Raw genomic sequence first — 17,728 nt, 5'->3', positions numbered from 1 at the left:
TGATCCTGGATTACTGCTGCCAATATCTCTGAATCTATCCTTCTTATTACTGGCACTGATGATGCTCCCAGTCACATGGTCACAGGACAGGCAGTTATCAATCGCTGCCTTTTTAATCACAAATGTTGAAGCGTGGGGTTTCTGTCAGAAGTCATAATTCTCTCAGGGGCATCTCATGCCAGGGGTTTATGTTCAATCTTGTTCAAGGCATAGCAACAGCCACTGTCCAATCATTTCATGTACTTGTTCCATAGCTGTACACCCTGTTTTTTGTTGCTCCCACAGTCCTTAGCCTGACACAGAGTTCACTCTTTTACCATGGTGTTTCAATGGTGTTTTCACTTTATTGGTGCCTTTATGAATACCCATCAGGCTATACTCCTATAAGCCCACTAACTCCCATTGCTATCTTGATGACACCTCCTCAACCCCACTTCTTGTAAAGATCTATATTCCATTCTTCATTTGCTCTATCACCATTGAACCTGTTTTGACGACACTCTTTTCCACACTTGTGCTTCTGATATGGCTTCCTTTCTCCTCAGCCAAAGATTCCATTTACAATGACTCACAAATTCCTGAACGGCCATTTACTCCATGGTCTAAGCTTGTAACCCTTTTATATACTTCCTGTTATGTGGCAAACGCGTATTTTCTTTAAACCTCTTCACTGTTGAGTCTTGTTAAATGTGCATTGAGTTACAAAATCCCTGTCTATTATAGAGACCTTTGTTTTAAGTTGGTCAAAAATTCAGTGTTTACATTGAAAATTGTCTTGAATGTGTCGATTTGCTTTAAACAGCAAGTTTTGTATGTTTGAAAAACTCTGCTATTGATGGTCCATAAGAATTTTTAAATAGTTCCAACATGTCATTCCACCTTTAAGGCAGCTCAATGGCAGTGGTTAGCACTGCTGCCTCACAGCACCGGGAACTGGGTTCAATTTCAGCCTCGGGTGACCATCTATGGAGTTTGTACGTTTTCCCCATGTCTGCGTGGGTTTCTTCCAGGTGCACCAGTTTCATCCCAAAGTCCAAAGATGTGCAGAATAGGTGGATTGGCCATGGCAAATTGCCCCTTACTGTCGGGGGGATTAGCAGGATAAATACATGGGGTTACAGGGGTAGGGCGTGGGTGGGATTATTGTTGATATGGGATCAATGGGCCGAATGGCCTCATTCTGTTCTGTAGGGATTCTATAATTCTAATGACTAGCTTTGCAAACCTCTTTTCATTCCTGGCATCAACACAATCGAAACGCATTGACACGAATAATCACACTGATTCAAAGAGTAAAGGCAAAGACTTTGTCTGATTTACAGTCAATATATGTTTTTTGTCTTCCCCTCCCCTTAGTGGACTGGACATCACCATTCCCCAATATCCCTGCCTCAGCACCCTCACTCTCCAAGTCCATAGAGACAGAAAACTCATTAATATGATTTTCACTGGCTTCTAACTGGACACCCTCCTCAATCTGAACCAACAGTGATTCCGTGATTAGTGCCTCGAAGTTTGGATGGACCCATTGCTTGCCCTTTCTGTTTCGTGAGTGTTGCAGCCAACTCATCCAAATAGATATTTTGCACTCCAGAGTCCAGGCAGCAGAAGTAGCCATATCTGCCTTTGCCACGTGGGTTTTGTATTACTGTGACTTCCAAACCTAGCATTCATTAAAAACATATCAACTGTGTCCTAGCTGGGAGAGAATCTGAGGAAATTCTCATTAACCTCACTACTGAAATAGTCAGAGGTCAGGCCAAACTTGCAGAAAGGATAAGGTCAATATTTCAATCGCAGAATTGTTATTGCACAGGAAGAGGCCATCATGTCAGCACCGACTCTCCAAACAATTTAGTAAGAAATTTTGTTTAAAATGAGTTTGTTGTTAAAAGAGGCAATTCCTCCGCTCATTCAATTATTGGTGAAATATCTGAACCGCAAGAGAAAAAAGCAAGTAATGATCAGAAATAGTGCAATGAGAGATATCTGATCTCTGGTTTTTAATTGACAGGAGATGCCACATGCCCATTAGTTCTGTCTGCAGAGAGAAGTTGGCAAATGCTGTGATGGTCCCAAACAAGTTGCAGACATCTCTTGCGAGCAAAAACATTCAATACTTCAAGTGCTTTAAGGAACAAAACATCTAGCAGATCCAACCTCTGATAGAGTGCGCACAGGTATTGGAGACAGCTCAAGAGGTTTGTCATATGTTGGCTGAGTGTATAGCACAATAAAACACACCTCTGTCAAGGCACACAGTCTCATATTCCAAATCTTAAAATGCTGCAAGAGAAATTCAAATTCTACTTCCGCCATGCAGATGTGGAAGACTATAACTGGGTACGTGATCCATTTAGTTCCCTCTGATGCATCACAAAAACTGGCATTAAAAAAAAGAGAGGAATACAAAGTTATGGATGGATCGCACAATGAAGATGAAGTTTGGAGAGGTGTTTTTTTGTCTGTAGCACATGAATATCCAACGACATCTGATCATGCTCCTGTTGTATTCTTGCCATTTCTGACACCATACCTCTGCCAGCCAGCATTTTCAACTCCGGCATGCACAAAAAACAACAGGAAGGAGCGCTTGTCTGTGGAGAAATATCATCAATTCCTCCCCAGGTCAAAAGATTGCACACATCGGCAGCTCCAGGTTTCCCACTAACCTGGTAAGTTGCTATTTACTCAACTTTGCAGTTTACTCTGATCCATTGAATTTCAATTGTATGTTGCAATTCTCTCTGTAAGACCAAAACCATAGCAAGTATAAGTGAATGTGACATTTATGAAAAAAAAGTGGGTGTGCCACGAAATTGTTTGTCTCATTGAGGTGTGCTGTATCCCTGAAAAGATTGGGAACCACTGATCTAAAGTGGGACCGCGATTCTTCCATCCCACTCTGCTAAAAATAAGCAGCAGATTGTCGCATGGCCGATTCGCCAGGTTCAAGTGTGCGTTTGCACCCCGCTCCCAGGCCGGATATCCAGCAGCATCTGCTCCATGCCAGAAACTGCTGGGAGGTGCAAAAGTCATCTAAATGGTCATTTCAATGTGATTAGTGGGCCCAGGACTGAAGTCTCCAGGTCCGCTAGCAGCCTTCTCCCCACCACCCACCACCAGAGTGGTTCACTCCAGCAGGCTTTAGAGTAGCTCCCCACTAATGGGGAACTAGAAGCCCAATCCTGTTGGAGTGAAGGGGGCACAGTCAGGGGCACCTTAGCACCACCCATAGGCATGGGGTCCAGGCCTGATGGGGAGGGGCCTAGGGGGCAATTGGTGGGTGGAGGGGTCCCACTGCCACTCTGCATTGGGATTGGTAGGGGAAGGAGAGAGGCAAGCAATTGGGCCATGCTGGGACGGGGTGGCATAAGCTTGTGGGGGTGGGGGGGTGCAGTCAGCATATGGGGCAGTCAGCACTGTGGGGAAGGCTGACTCTCACAGGGGTGGGGCAATCAATGAGGAGGCTGGAAATTGCGCTGGGCAGAGAGGAGGGTGGGCTGGGGGGTGGAGTTGGGGCTAGGCCCAGGAATGATTGGGGTGCCAGTGATTTGAGCCATGAGGGCTGGTGGGCTGACATTGCAGGGGTCGTAGGGCTGTCCAGTGATCAAGCAATCAGGAGGCCATCAGTGTGGGGTCACTGCGCATGCGCCAATCTCCAGCAGGAATAGGCCCCGTGCCCAGAATTTTAGTGAGATTTATGCTACTGCACTCTGCAGTGCACAGTGTGTGAGAGATTCATTTTGAAAGTCGCGCTGAAAAAACCAATGTGATTTACTCCAGTTTTTATGTAAATTCGCACTTAGAATTTTTTGGGGAAAATTCTACCCTATGTCCTTCACACAAAGATAAGGAAGGATAGGTCTCAACTGAACTCAACCTAATGGTTATCAGTTAATACTTAATTTTATACTTAATATTTCTAATTATTGAGCCACGAAAGAGACTGCAGCTCAGGCAATCAGAAATGTAACGGGAGTGAATCTCCCAAAACTGCTGACTTAGTGGGAGAACTATTCTCGATCACGACTGTTTTTTCATTGTAACTTCAGTCTCGAATCTATGCACTCTGTGCACTGCAGAGGTCACAGTCATGAATTTCATTAAAAACCCACAGAGCGGGGCTTATTCATGCCAGAGTCCGACAGCTCCAGAACTCTGCGTGTGTGCAGTGGCTCCGATCTGTCAGTTTCCCCATGGGACCACCGCAGCGTAGCCCTTCTAGCACACCCAGGGCCCAAGTGTGGCCTCTACAACAATTCCTGGGTCAGGCCCAACCACCACCCCCCCACGCCTGAGCACCACGATGTCCAGCCCACTGCCCCAGCAGTGGCATTTCATCCACCCCCCCTTACCCTGCGCCCCTCCCCCCAGGTCAGAACCTCCCCCCCCCCCTCCCCTGGGAGTGAGGCCTCCCTACAGCCCAGATCAATCTCAATACAGAGTAACAGTGGGACCCCTCAACCCCACCAATCACCCCTAGGCCCTGCCCACAATAGACCTCACCCCCTTAGCACTGCCTGATGCCTGATGGGCAGTAGTAATGTGTCCCCTGGGCATGGGCACTTTGCCCCTTGGGCATTGCCGGTGGCGCAGGCTGGCACCTCCAGGGTGCACATGCTCAAGGGGCCCCAACTGCCCCATTCACTCCAGTGGGGTCTCCTACTAGTTCCTCAAACGTGGGGAGCTACTCTAAACCCCACTGGAATGAAGTACTCTTGGTGGGATGGGAAATGGTATCGGGCCTGGCAAGTTCCATGCCGGGTCCAATAATCACATGTAAACTACATTTAAAATATGTTTAAAACATATTTAAGTAACTTAACTCACTTACCGCCGGACTTCTACATGTTCCTGGTGGTGCCATTTTCTTCTGGTTGGGAGATGTGGGTTGTAAAAACTCGTGGAGAACCTGCAAAATGGCTAACACGTTCATCTCCTGACACAACCTGCCAGAAAAGTTGTGGGTCGCAATGGGAGAATCAGGCCCCTGATTCTAATTTAATCTACATATCTCTTCAAGTCGCTGGAGAAAGGGTGGATGCTCCAACTGACAGCTGTGTTGCATAACTTAGCTACTAGACCAGGAACACAAGTGAATGATAAGGCTCAGTGTTACTGAATACTGTGACATTTCAACATGCATTTTTGAAATAGCACTAAATGCCTGTCAGATTAATGACTTAATTTGTAAGCACATCGGAAAAGCAATTAATATTCATATTTTGATAACTGCTTCTAACTATTTACCCTCTACTACTGATCTTTTGTGTGCTCCTGTGAACAAGTTGATTTCCTCTTTAACTCCCTGTATTCTGAGTGAACAATGATGAGAACCACACAGTATTCCTCTCTGCCTTATGTTTTTTGTTCCAGGGCCAGGGTTGGAATTATCTGGTGGGGCTATCTGACTTTGAGGTTTTTCCCTTAGAAAGTAAAGTTAATCCCTCCTTCTCCAACAAAGGGAAACTGGGTTTTGAACCTTGACGAATTCTGGAACATGTATCCTCAAGTCAATAGTTCATGACAAAAGGCAAACTAAGTTTCTATTATAGTGCTTTCCATAGCCTTAGGACTTTCCAAAGCACTTTATAAATTGAAGTTTTTTTTGAAGTGTAGTTGCTGTTGTAATGTAGGAAATGCAGCTCCAACCAAATTATGCACAGCAAGCTCACACAAAACAATGATGAAAGCCTATATTCTCCAACCTCACCCCTGGTTGGCACTCTCTGTTCCCACTGCTGTGAATGGAGATTTTAGCTGAGTGCCAAATTCTAAATTCTCACTGGCATCGGTAGCGTGAAGTATTGGACCAGAGAATTCTGGTCATAGTGGTAACCAGATAATCTGTTCTGATGATGTTAGTTCAGAAATAAATATTAGTCTGGATACTGAAAGAAATTTCATGTCCTTCTTTGAAGTAGTGTCATCAGATTGTTTGTGTCTATCTGAGAGCAAACAGAAACTTTATTTAACATCCCATCTGAAGGACTGTATATAGAGTGGTACAGCACGACGGTGTCAGTCTGAATGTTGTGCTCGGGATGGAGAATTCAGCCTGACTGTTGAAAAAAAAATTTTCTTTAAGGCCTTGAGAAAGTTAACCCAGTGCTCAGTTCAAGATTTGATTTGATTTCATTTATTACTGTTACATTTATTAACATACAATGAAAAGTATCATTTTTTTGCGTGCTATACAGACAAAGCATACAGTTCACAGAGAAGGAAATGAGAGAGTGCAGAATGTAATATTACAGTCATAGCTTGGGTGTAGAGAAAGATCAACTTAATGCAAGGTAAGTCCATTCAAAAGTCTGAGAGCAGCAGGGAAGAAGCTGTTCTTATGTCGGTTGGTACGTGATCTCAAACTTTTGTATCCATTTCCCAATGGAAAAAGGTGGAAGAGACAATGCATGGGGTGCTTAATTATGCTGGCTGCTTTGCTGAGGCAGCGGGAAGTGTAGACAGAGTCAAGGGATGGGTGGCTGGTTTGCATGAAGGATTGGGCTACACTCATGACCTTTTGTAATTCCTTGCAGTCTTGGGTAGAGCAACAGGTAGACATGACCATTCGGTTCGAAGATAACTGCGGCAGTTTAGAGAGGCGTGAGAAAAAAAGTGTGCAAAGTACAACCATCTGGGACCTGAAATCATGAAGTTAACTGGAAATACAATACTTTGGATTTGTAATGGGCGCAAGGGGCAAATGTCTTGAAAAGAACAACAGCCTTATGATGTTCCTGGGGATCAATAAGTTTCAACCATTCACCCAACAAATCTCAAGACTCAGTCTGTCATTAATGTTGGAGTTACTAGGTATCTTCAACAACAGATGACAGACTTTTCTACTATCAACATGTTAGCTCTGCGCCTGTTGACTATTCGACTCTTAAAGCCTTAAGAGACCATATGAACTTACATGGTGGACTCCATTATTAGTTTACTTTCCTTTATATTGGAATTGTTTGTTTGTCTGCTTCTTGTGAAAGTAACATGCTTTTTCATCCTAGATATCTCAGTCCCCCAAAGGCGCGATCTGCTTGGTTTTGGGTGCAGATCGCGTTACAGGCCCGACGCCCGAATTTACCGCGATTTCAGTTTTTGGTAAAATCGGGCCCATGATCCTGTGGAAGGAGGCATTAGATGGACAGCACAAAGGTTCCCACCAGATGCCAGTATTCTCTCGTGTGCAACATGCAGATGATATGTATGGAAGCCTCTGCACGCCCTATGACCTTTACAAAGTGAAGGGTTTAGCCCTTAGTTACTGTATAAGGAATACCTGACCACAGAATCATTATTCTGTACTACATTGGTCTTTACCTGGATGTAGCCATCTTCCCCTACAGCATCCAGAGTGGCTGTACTATAGCAAGTAAATTCACCATAGTCCCAGATGACCATAGGTTGCGCTCCCCTTTGAGGGAGATCGCTGACTGATGGTGATTTAACCTGAGGATCATCACAGTCAATTGAGGGGCAAGATTCAGAAGGCAGGCCTTCGTGAATAACTTCAGCCAGTACAGAAATTGAACTTTGTTGGTGTTGCTCTGGATCATAAACCAACCATCCAGCCAAGTAAGCTAACAGAGTATATTATACAGAGGAAGTGAAGGACTGGGTGAATAGTTCTTAGAAAACAAGAACATTGTCAAAATCTAGACAACCTACAGTAAGAGAGGAGCTATGAGCCTGGACTCTAAACAGCTTTTTGCTGTTCTTACCTCAACGAACAAACAGAATGATCTGGGTTTTGTAGTGATTTTGGGAGCAGCAAAGTGGTTGGCACTGCTGCTTCAAAGTGTCAGGGACCCAGGTTCAATTCTGGCATTGGGTGACTATTTGTGTGGAGTCTGCATGTTCTCCTTGTGTCTGCGTGTGTTTCCTCTGGATGCTCCAGTTTCCTCCCACAGTACAAAGATGTGCACGTTAGGTGAATTGGCTATGCTAAATTGTCCTTCAGTGTTCGAAAAGATGTGCAGGTTAGGTGGATTGGCCATGGTAAATGCATGGGGTTACAGGGATAGGGCAGGGCGTGGGCCGAGGTAGAGTGTTCTTTTAGATGGTCAGTGCTGAATCGATATTCTGAATGGTCTCCTTCTGCAATGTAGGGATTCTATGGATTTTATGGTTCAGTGTGATAATAAGAATAAAACTGGCAAGTTTTCTAACCATTACTCTTTTAAAACTGACAGCAACTTTTGGAGTCTACACATTCAAATCCAGAGGATGCTCTCAGTGATTCTCAGTTTCTCTACAGGATGTGTTTTTGAATTCTCTTCAGAGTGCAATCAAGTAGAAATCACAATACTGATGAGAATTTGTCCCTTTATCCTATTAGATGAGTTGTAAAAAGTTACATCTTATTGAACGTAGTTTGACTGGCTTTTTAATGGTGCAGTAGTTCATCACAATTGAAAAACCTCACTGACTCTGAAAACCAATTTTATATTTGTAGAATGTCGAATTACGCTACCTTCTGCACCCTCTCCTTTCTTTCTCCACTATGTACTCTATGAATGGTATGCTTTGTGTCATGCACAAGACACAATACTTTTCACTCTATATTAATATGTGACACTAATAAATCAAATTAAAAAATCAAATTGCACCATAATATTAAAAAAAATCACAATTTAAAATAATATTTTTTAAAAAATATGATATATCTGATTTGAATTTAATCACATGCAGATATCTCACTTTCTCTTTGTAAAATTTTAATTCAACATTCATTGTTTTCTGGTTTGTGAGCTGTGAGGATACTTCACTGTGATTGGCTGATTACCCTATTTGATGACATTATAAATGCTGGACATTTGCAAATCATCCTGACTTGGCTACAGATTCACACAGAGGCCATGAGAGGGGCTATTTGCTCAATGTCAGCTGTAAAGACGGTCACTTTGCTACTGATAATGAAATCCAAACCAATCATTGCACCATTGCTCGGACATCCAACATGATAAAGAATTTTATTTCAGAATTATTTTACTTTTCTCTCTTTTATACTTTGTTTTTACATATATGCAATCAGGAAAAGATTTGAGTTGCCTTAAGCTTTAGGAAAAACATAGCCTTTGAGATGTGATACTACAAACAGATGCTAGATATAGGACCTGTTATTATTGAGAGAGGTCAAAGCAATGCTTCCCTCCCAGTATCTGCAGACCACCAAAGATGGTGGCAGCTCTCAGATTGCTCGTTCACTTGTAATGAGCCAGCAGTAAGCCTTGACAAGAGACCAACTCTTATTTATGTTGAAAGGATGAACAAAAGTGACAAAACTGAGAGTGACTCATAGAGTCATAGAGGTTTACAACATGGAAACAAGCCCTTTGGACAAACTTGCCCATGTCGCCTTTTTTTTTAAACCCCTAAGGTAGTCCCAATTGTTCGCATTTGGCCCATATCCTTCTATACCCATTGTATCCATGTAACTTTCTAAACACTTTTTAAAAGACAAAATTGTACCCACCTCTACTACTACCTCTGGCAGTTCATTCCAGACACTTACCACCCTCTGTATGAAAAAATTGCCCCTCTGGACACTTTTATATCTCTCCCCTTTCATCTTAAACCTATGCCCTCTAGTTTTAGAATTCCATATCTTTGGGAAAAGATATTGACTACCTAGCTGGTCTGTGCTCCTCGTTATTTTTTAGACCTCTACAAGATCACCCTTCAGCCTCCTACGCTCCAGAGAAAAAAGTCCGAGTCTATCCAGCCTCTCCTTATAACTCCTTATTCTGGTACAAACCAGGAGTGACACAGACTGTGAATGGTCCTGATATAAACCAGGAGTGACACAGCCTGAAGGTGGTCCTGATATAAACCAGGAGTGACACAGACTGAAGGTGGTCCTGGTGTACACACACCTGTAGTTGGTTTTATTTAACTGCCTCCAATCAGCAACTCCAGTTTTCTGTTCACTTGGCTAGTTAAAACTGTATCCCACTGAGCCCCTGATCTCAATCTTAACTTTTCTTACCTGGAAATTTTTTTAAAAATTGCCAAAAACAAATTATAATAACTCCAGGAGTCAGCTGTAAAGCAACAGTACTTTATTGCACAAAATAAAGTAAAGCAAAACCACAAGCCTGTGGTGAACACAAACAGGTCCTAACCAGGACAATATAATAAAGGACCCTATAAGGGATCTTCTTTATGCAGGGCTCGGTATACGAGCTCTACCTGGCGAGTTAATTACCAATCCCAGGTTGTATTCAACAGGGAGGTCAATCAGTGATTCTCCATGCAAGTCCTAGTGGATATCACACAAGTACAATTGGGAGCCACAAAGCAAAACTTCAGCAAATTGGCAAACCTGACACTTCCACTCTGTCACCATCTTCTCAATTCATCACTCATTCAGAATAATTTACAGTCTCTGCTAGAAACAATAATTGGTCACAATTATGAAACCTGTTCCTCAAACCAAAGACATTATCTATTAACATTGTGTAGCAATATCACTGGAACAAATTTATCTAGAGCACAATGATGTTTTTCATTAAAATAAACATTTGCAACCTTAAAGTGCAACATAATGATCAACCTTTTATCCCAACAATGAAAACACAGGTCTTACTGTTCTTGACTTAATCTTTTTAGGTTCTTTTCATGTCAATATGATCCTACTGGAAAAAATTAGGAGAAATGTCAAAAAGTGGCAGGCATTTCTGGGACTGTAGGTTGTAGAATCCTGGGTAAGATCGTGGCTAGTAATTTCTCAGGAAAGGGTGAGCACAGTTGGGAGGTTACTGGAAATGCCTTGACTATAAATTGGTGGGCAGAATTCTGCCAGCGGGGTCAATAGTGGGCAGGGGGGTTTCAGGCCACTGTGAGTTTGCAGCAGGATCTCCCAGTGGTTCCCACCATGGCAAATAAGGAATCCTGTTGGAGGCTCGCATGAAACCAATTTGCACCCTGTTAATGGCCATGCTGCAGCACCTCACAGGAGTGTCAGCTGTCCACCCAGCAGCTTCTGCTTCACTGGTGTTGGATCTGTTTCAGAACGTCAGGGACTTCGCCATCTGCTGGCAGCCTCTTCCATGAGCTGGCAACATAAAGTCATAGAGTCAAAGCATGCCATGCTTTGTCCATGCCATCCTTTTTTTTTACAACTCCTAAACTAATCCCAATTGCCCGCATTTGATCCATATCCCCCCATGCCCATCATACCCGTGTAACTATCGAAATGCTTTTTAAAAGAAAAAATTGTACCCACCTGTACTACTATCTCTGGCACTCACCACCCTCTCTGTGAAAAAAATTGCCCCTCTGGACACTTTTGTATCTCTCCCCTCTCACTTTAAACCTATGCCCTCTAGTTTTAGACTTCCATGTACCAGCAGCATCTCCCATGTACTGGCAGCATAAAATCATGGAGCCAGAGAGGTTTACAGTACGGGAACAAGCCCTTAGGCCCAATTTGTCCATGCCGTCCTTTTTTTTTAAAACCCCTAAGCTAATCCCAATTGCCCGCATTTGACCTATATCCCCCTATGCCTATTGTACCATGTAACTATCTAAATATGTTTTAAAAGCAGAAGTATTACCCGCCTCTACTACTAACTCGTTCCAGACACTCACCACCCTCTGTGTGAATTGCCCCTCTGGACACTTTTGTATCTCTCCCCTCTCACCTTAAAGTTATGCCCTCTAGTTTTAGACTCCCCACCTTTTGGGAAAAGATATTGACTATCTAGCTGATCTGTGCCCCTCATTATTTTATAGATCTCTATAAGATCATCCCTCAACCTTCTACACTCCAGAGAAATAAGTCCTAGTCTATCCAGCCTCTCTATAAAACTCAATCCATCAAAACCCAGTAGCATCCTAGCACATCTTTTATAATAGGGTGACCAGAATTGCACACATTATTTCAAGTGTGGCCTTACCATTGTCTTGCACAACTTCAACAAGACATTCCAACCCCTGTATTCAATGCTCTGACCGATGAAACCAAGCATGCTGAATGCTTTCTTCACCACTCTGTCCACCAGTGACTCCACTTTCAAGGAGCTATGAATATGTAGCTGTAGATGTCTTTGTTCTGTAACTATCCCAACGCCCTACTATTAACTGAGTAAATCCTGCACTGGTTCAATCTACCAAAATGCATCACCTTGTAGCCCATGTACTGGCAGCATCATCCATGAGCTGGCAGCATCTTCCATGTACTAACAGCATCTTCCATGCATCAACAGCATCGTCCATGAGCTGGCAGCATCTTCCATGTACTAGCAGCATCTTCCATGTACTAGCAGCATCTTCCATGTACCAACAGCATCTTCCATGTACTGGCAGCATCCTTCATGTACTAGCAGCATTTTTCATGTACTGGTAAGGATACGGTGAAAATGGGGCAGCGAGGAATGTTTAAGTGTGAGTGAGAGAGAAAAATCTTAAGGAGGGGTGTGAAGCTGGCGGGTGTGATAGTAAAGCTGGGAGGAGGAGAAATATGCACTGGGGTGAAACTAGGGTTGGGGAGTTAAGGTGCCAGGAGTGAAGATCATGGAGGGGAGGGAGAACGTGTCAAGGGAGGAAGGAGAAATGGGGTAGTGGTGCAAAAAAAGAGGTAGGTATAATGGGCAGGAAGGAGTAAGAGAGGGAGTTTGTAATGTTGTGCTGAATACCAGGAACGCGTTTGTGGAGTTAATGAGTCCTTTCTGCGGAGTAAGCTGAGAGAGGGCATGGTGGAAGGAATAGTGAGTGTGAGTGGGACAAAGAGGAAATGGGATGGTGGGAGAGTTGAATGTAGTGGAATGGTAGATCAGGTGGCGAGGGTGATGGGTGGGAGACACAGATAAGCAGGAACATTGGGGGTGGGCAGGATCAAGTCAGAGAAGCGAATGCAAATGAGAGTGGGTTTTCAGGCAGATAGGAAATGTGCTCATTCACTTGGGCATTCTAGAAGGATGGGAAGGTGCTGCCAAGGGACTCCACAGTAATGGGGCAAAGGACATGGATGACTGGGGAAGGGGAAGGGGGGAGGAGCTGACAAAAAAGCGGACACCAACCATTGTCTTCAGAATGAAAAGTGAGTGGAGCTTTGTGCAGAATGACAGGGGCTGCCTGGGAGTTCAGTTACTGAATGGGCAGAGATACAGCTCAGCTCAGCTGGACAATTGAAAGGGAAGCCCAGCAGACAGTGATGGAAAAGCTCGGGACAGTCACTGAGTGTGATGGTTGAAGGCTCCGGCTGTGTTTGAGAGTGCCTGCATGAAGCTGTGAAAGGCCCTGCCACAGATACCTCTCCCTCCGTGCAGCTGAACTGTGAGTTTTGTGGAGATGGTGGGGGAGGCCTCACCATGATATTAATGCTGAAAGACAACACTGCACATTATACAGTGACAGTGAATATATTTTTATGTAATACAGTGACAGTTTTCATTCGTACAGTCACTTTGATCAAATTGTCTTGATTTTACATGGCCTACAACCTTTTCCAGGTGCTGCCCTGACATCCATAGCAGGGTGGAGGCAACCTCTGAAGTTGTTGGCCCTATTGCCTTTGATGACTTTGGCATCCATCTTCTGGAGAGCTCAAGCCTGGGGGGCCTTGGCTTACTTTTGCTTTCCACCAGCTGCTCCCTCTGCAGTGAGAGGGGATGAGGGATTTGGAATGAGCGGACAATCTCTGAGAGACATGGTTTCAGCTGCTGCATCTCCCCCATTCAGGTGTCTAAGGACCACGGCCTGACTCCTTGAGGGAAAGGTGCACCTTAAGGGACATTGATGCATCTTGTTTGGCCTTGGAGGGAGTGCAGAGGAGGTTTACTGGGCTGATACCGGAGTTGAGGGGGTTGAGCTATGAGGAGAGACTGAATAAACTAGGCTTGTACTCGTTAGAGTTTAGAAGAATGAGGGGAGATCTCATTGAGACGTATAAGATGATGAATGGGATGGATAGGATAGAGGTGGAGAGACTCTTCCCGCTCAAAAAAGACAGTAGGACTAGGGGGCACAGCCTCAAGATAAAGGGGGGGCGGTTTAGAACGGAGTTGAGGAGGAACTTCTTCACTCAAAGGGTGGTGAATCTCTGGAATTCTCCGCCCGTTGAAGTGGTGGAGGCTGCCTCGCTAAATATTTTTAAGACGCGGGTTGATGGGTTTTTGATAAGAGAGGGGATTAAGGGTTATGGGGAGAGGGCGGGAATGTGGAACTGAGCCACGACAGATCAGCCATGATCTTATTGAATGGCGGGGCAGGCTCGAAGGGCTAGATGGCCTACTCCTGCTCCTATTTCTTATGTTCTTATGTTTCCCTCTAGTGTTGCTACGGCATAAACTTATTCATTGCAACTGTGATGGAGCATGGGTTTGATTACATCACCAACAGAAATTGGGCATTTTTCTGGATCAGGGTCTCCATGGTGTCTGCTGTCCTCATGGAGGCCTCAATGTATACACATGTCAGCACCATCCCTTCAAAGAGCATGCAGACTCCTTTGACTCAGGTGCCACTCTATTGAAAGTTCCAACAGCTCTGCCAGATGGTGCCCTGTCTCTTGCTGACTCTCTACCATGAGTCATAAAATTTTACAGCACATAAAGAGGCCCTTCGGCCCATCATGTCAGCACTGACCTTCAAGCATCTATTCTAGTTCCATTTTCCAACACTTGATCCATAGCCTTGTAAGCTATAGTGTTTCAAATGATCATCTAAATGTTTCTTAGAAGTTGTGAGGGTTCTTGTCTCTACCACCCTTTCAGCCCACCATGCTCTGGGTGAAGAAGATTTTCCTCAAATCTCCTGCCCATTACCTCAAATCTATGCACTCTGGTTATTGATCCCACTACTAAGGGGAAATGTTTCTTCCTATCTGCCCTATCTATGTCCCTCATAATTTTGTACACGAAAAGGCCGATTCCAAAGTCTTATCATCGGTCTCGGACCTCATACACCTCTTTCCCAGCTGTCCTCCAAGAGCTGGGAGCTTGCCTGAACCTGTCTCCTCCTTCTGGGATCACATGCCCATGCAGTGACCACCAGATTGTGAGATTCTTCCTGAACTACCTCTAATACCCATTGAGGTATGTGTTCCTGAGCTAATGGAGGGTGGACATGTGTGGTTTTTCGGCTCTACAGGTGTGGTGCTCTCCTTTTCCGCTCTCTCTTGGCTCATCTCTGGGCTGTGGCTGGGAGTGGAGCTTGATAGGGAGTCCTCCCTCTCCTCCTCAGATCTTGGTGTCTTCCTGGAGGCACCTGTAAGTGAGAAAGATGAGTGCAAGCCTCCAAAATGTAGATACGTACGACCCTTGGGGTTGCATCAAATGAATCATTCCTTACATAAAAACATAGAAAATAGATATAGCGGTAGGCCATTCAACCCTTTGAGCCTGCACCACCATCCAATATGACTGATCATGGCTGATCATGCACTTGCAGTATTCCACTCCCGCTTTCTCTCCATATCCCTAGATCCAGTGGATGCCAAGGTGCCAAGCTCTCCACTACCCATTGCCAATGGCTCTGCCATGCTCCACTACCCTGAGCTTCAAATTCAGACATAGCCCTCAGGAAAGGTCACGTCATCTCCCATTTGGCACTGTTGCGAAGAAACTTCTCCAGCTCAAAGAAGAGAGTATGTTTGGGAGGGATTGCATGTTGCAGGGATCAGAGCATTGGAATTTGGTTCATTGTTCATTCCTCCCTTTGCAAGATAGCTCACGTCTGTGCGGCATGTCACTACTGGTGTGAAGGGTTGTGGACCAGCCCCCTCCAGAGTGCTGAGCACATCCACAATGCAAAGGAAAGGATCATACGTGAATGTGATTTGCAGAGGCTTCCAGTTCCCCCTGCCTTTCCCCCAACCATTCCCCGCACCATCACCAACCCCCACCTCCCCCCAACCCAGTTCCATGCAATATCTCATGTCTGCTGAAGGGCAAAATAAGCAAAGTGATCACTCCACCTCAGCACAGATACATTGAAGTGGGGCTGTGAGTTAGGACATGCCATGGCCACTGGTCCTAGGGCCCTAAGATATTGAAATCTTTGTGGATTATGTGACCATTGATGAGACTTACCCTGGCAGAGTAAATAAGATAGTTCATCCTTTTCCAACACTGAGTTGCTGACCTCTTGTGAACCCCATGGACACTGACAACATCAGCCAATGGTGCCCACACAGTGTTAATTTCCCTGTTTGACCTCCTTCCCTCATCATGAGGGTATAGCACATTCCTGCACGCCTGAATGTGGGCCAGAAGGATGCTGAGGGAGGCGTCACTGAACTTTGGAGCAGGGTCAATGGGTGACCTTGCAGAAATTTGTCGTTTCTCTGCCAGTGGAAATAAATTCTTTATGTCTCCTTCAAACACTGTCAAATGCTATTATAATTGAAACATAACAATTTTTTTGCACAACAGCAGGCAATTTGTCTCATTGCATCCATGCCAGCTGAAGAAAAGCTTTCATGCTAAGTCACATTTGCCAGCAAGTGGTCTGCAGGCCTGTAGGTTGTGGCACTTCAAGTGCTTATGCAAAGAACTCTGTCAGGTCACCCTCAGCCTTCTCTTTTCTGTTCAATATTTTCTGATTATTTTGAGTTCTAAATTCTGCTAACATCTTGGTAAATTCTTTATGCACTCTCCAGTGCCTCTACATTCCTGTTATAATAAAGACCAAAGACTGGATTTTCAAATACCTGTGGTGTGGGTGTGATTAGAAAATCACAGTCTTGGAGGCAAGTCTCTGGAACATGGATGGAAATAAAATTGGAGCCTCTACCATCACTATCCATAGCTCTGGACTGCAGCATGTATGTAAAAGTGCAGGCTACTTCAGCGACTTGGGTTCATTGGGAACCAGTTCTCAGGCCAGCTAGTGTGTATCACATTGGTTCTAACAGTATCTTCTGATTGGGGTGGATTGGGACATGCACCCTTGCCCCTAACTGGGGTGGAGGATCTGGTACCATGTTACAGTGGGGTAGTTGTGCCTTTGGCAGAGAAGACCAAAGTAACTAAGTCAAACTTAGTTTTAGGAAAAAAAAGTGTTTGCTTTCATCAGCGAAAGAAAGAAAGAAAAATTTGCATTTATATAATGCCTTTCATGGCCACAGGATGTCTTAAAGAGCTTCACAGCTGATAAAGTACTTCTGTTGTGTTATATTTTTCCTATTGTAAATTATAACTCGTATCAGAATAGCCTTTAGATCATTTGGACTCAAAAGCTATTTGTGTGGTAATTATCTATCAGTGTTTTATTCAACCCATGAGAACAATTGATTCTGGATTTTGATATGGGTCCAACTGTCTGAAGCTGCTGGGACAGCTTGCAGCTTTGCAAAGAACTCTCCAAACGTTGGCAAGTGACCAATAAATGATAGAATTACAGAAATACACACTCTCCATCACATTAGCAATCTTAGAAGTCATCTTGGCAACTGCTTACAGTTTAGACATATCAGAGGGAATTTTAAGTTGGAAGAGTGTATGGGTTTGGATTTGGGTGGAGGGTTAAATCTAGTAGAACATGCCTGCAGATCAGAAAGCTGATTTCAATCTGCCCATTTCTATGTTTAACTCATACGCATTAAGCTGCTTATGCAAAAAGCACTTAGTAAAGGCAGGTTACCTACTAATGCAAGTTAATTCTCAACTGGAGCAGCGTTTCAACACATTTCTAACTTTACAATCAGATTCATTGGTTTCCTGGGTTTCTTAAAACTCCATTGAAAGTAAGTTGAACACACAATAGTAATTCAGGGGGC

This window comes from Carcharhinus amblyrhynchos, chromosome 17 (genome assembly GCF_965287045.1).
Source record: "Carcharhinus amblyrhynchos chromosome 17, sCarAmb.v2.hapA, whole genome shotgun sequence".
Classification (NCBI taxonomy): domain Eukaryota; kingdom Metazoa; phylum Chordata; class Chondrichthyes; order Carcharhiniformes; family Carcharhinidae; genus Carcharhinus; species Carcharhinus amblyrhynchos.
The sequence above is the reverse complement of the archived record's forward strand: the minus strand, read 5'-3'. Positions refer to the sequence as shown.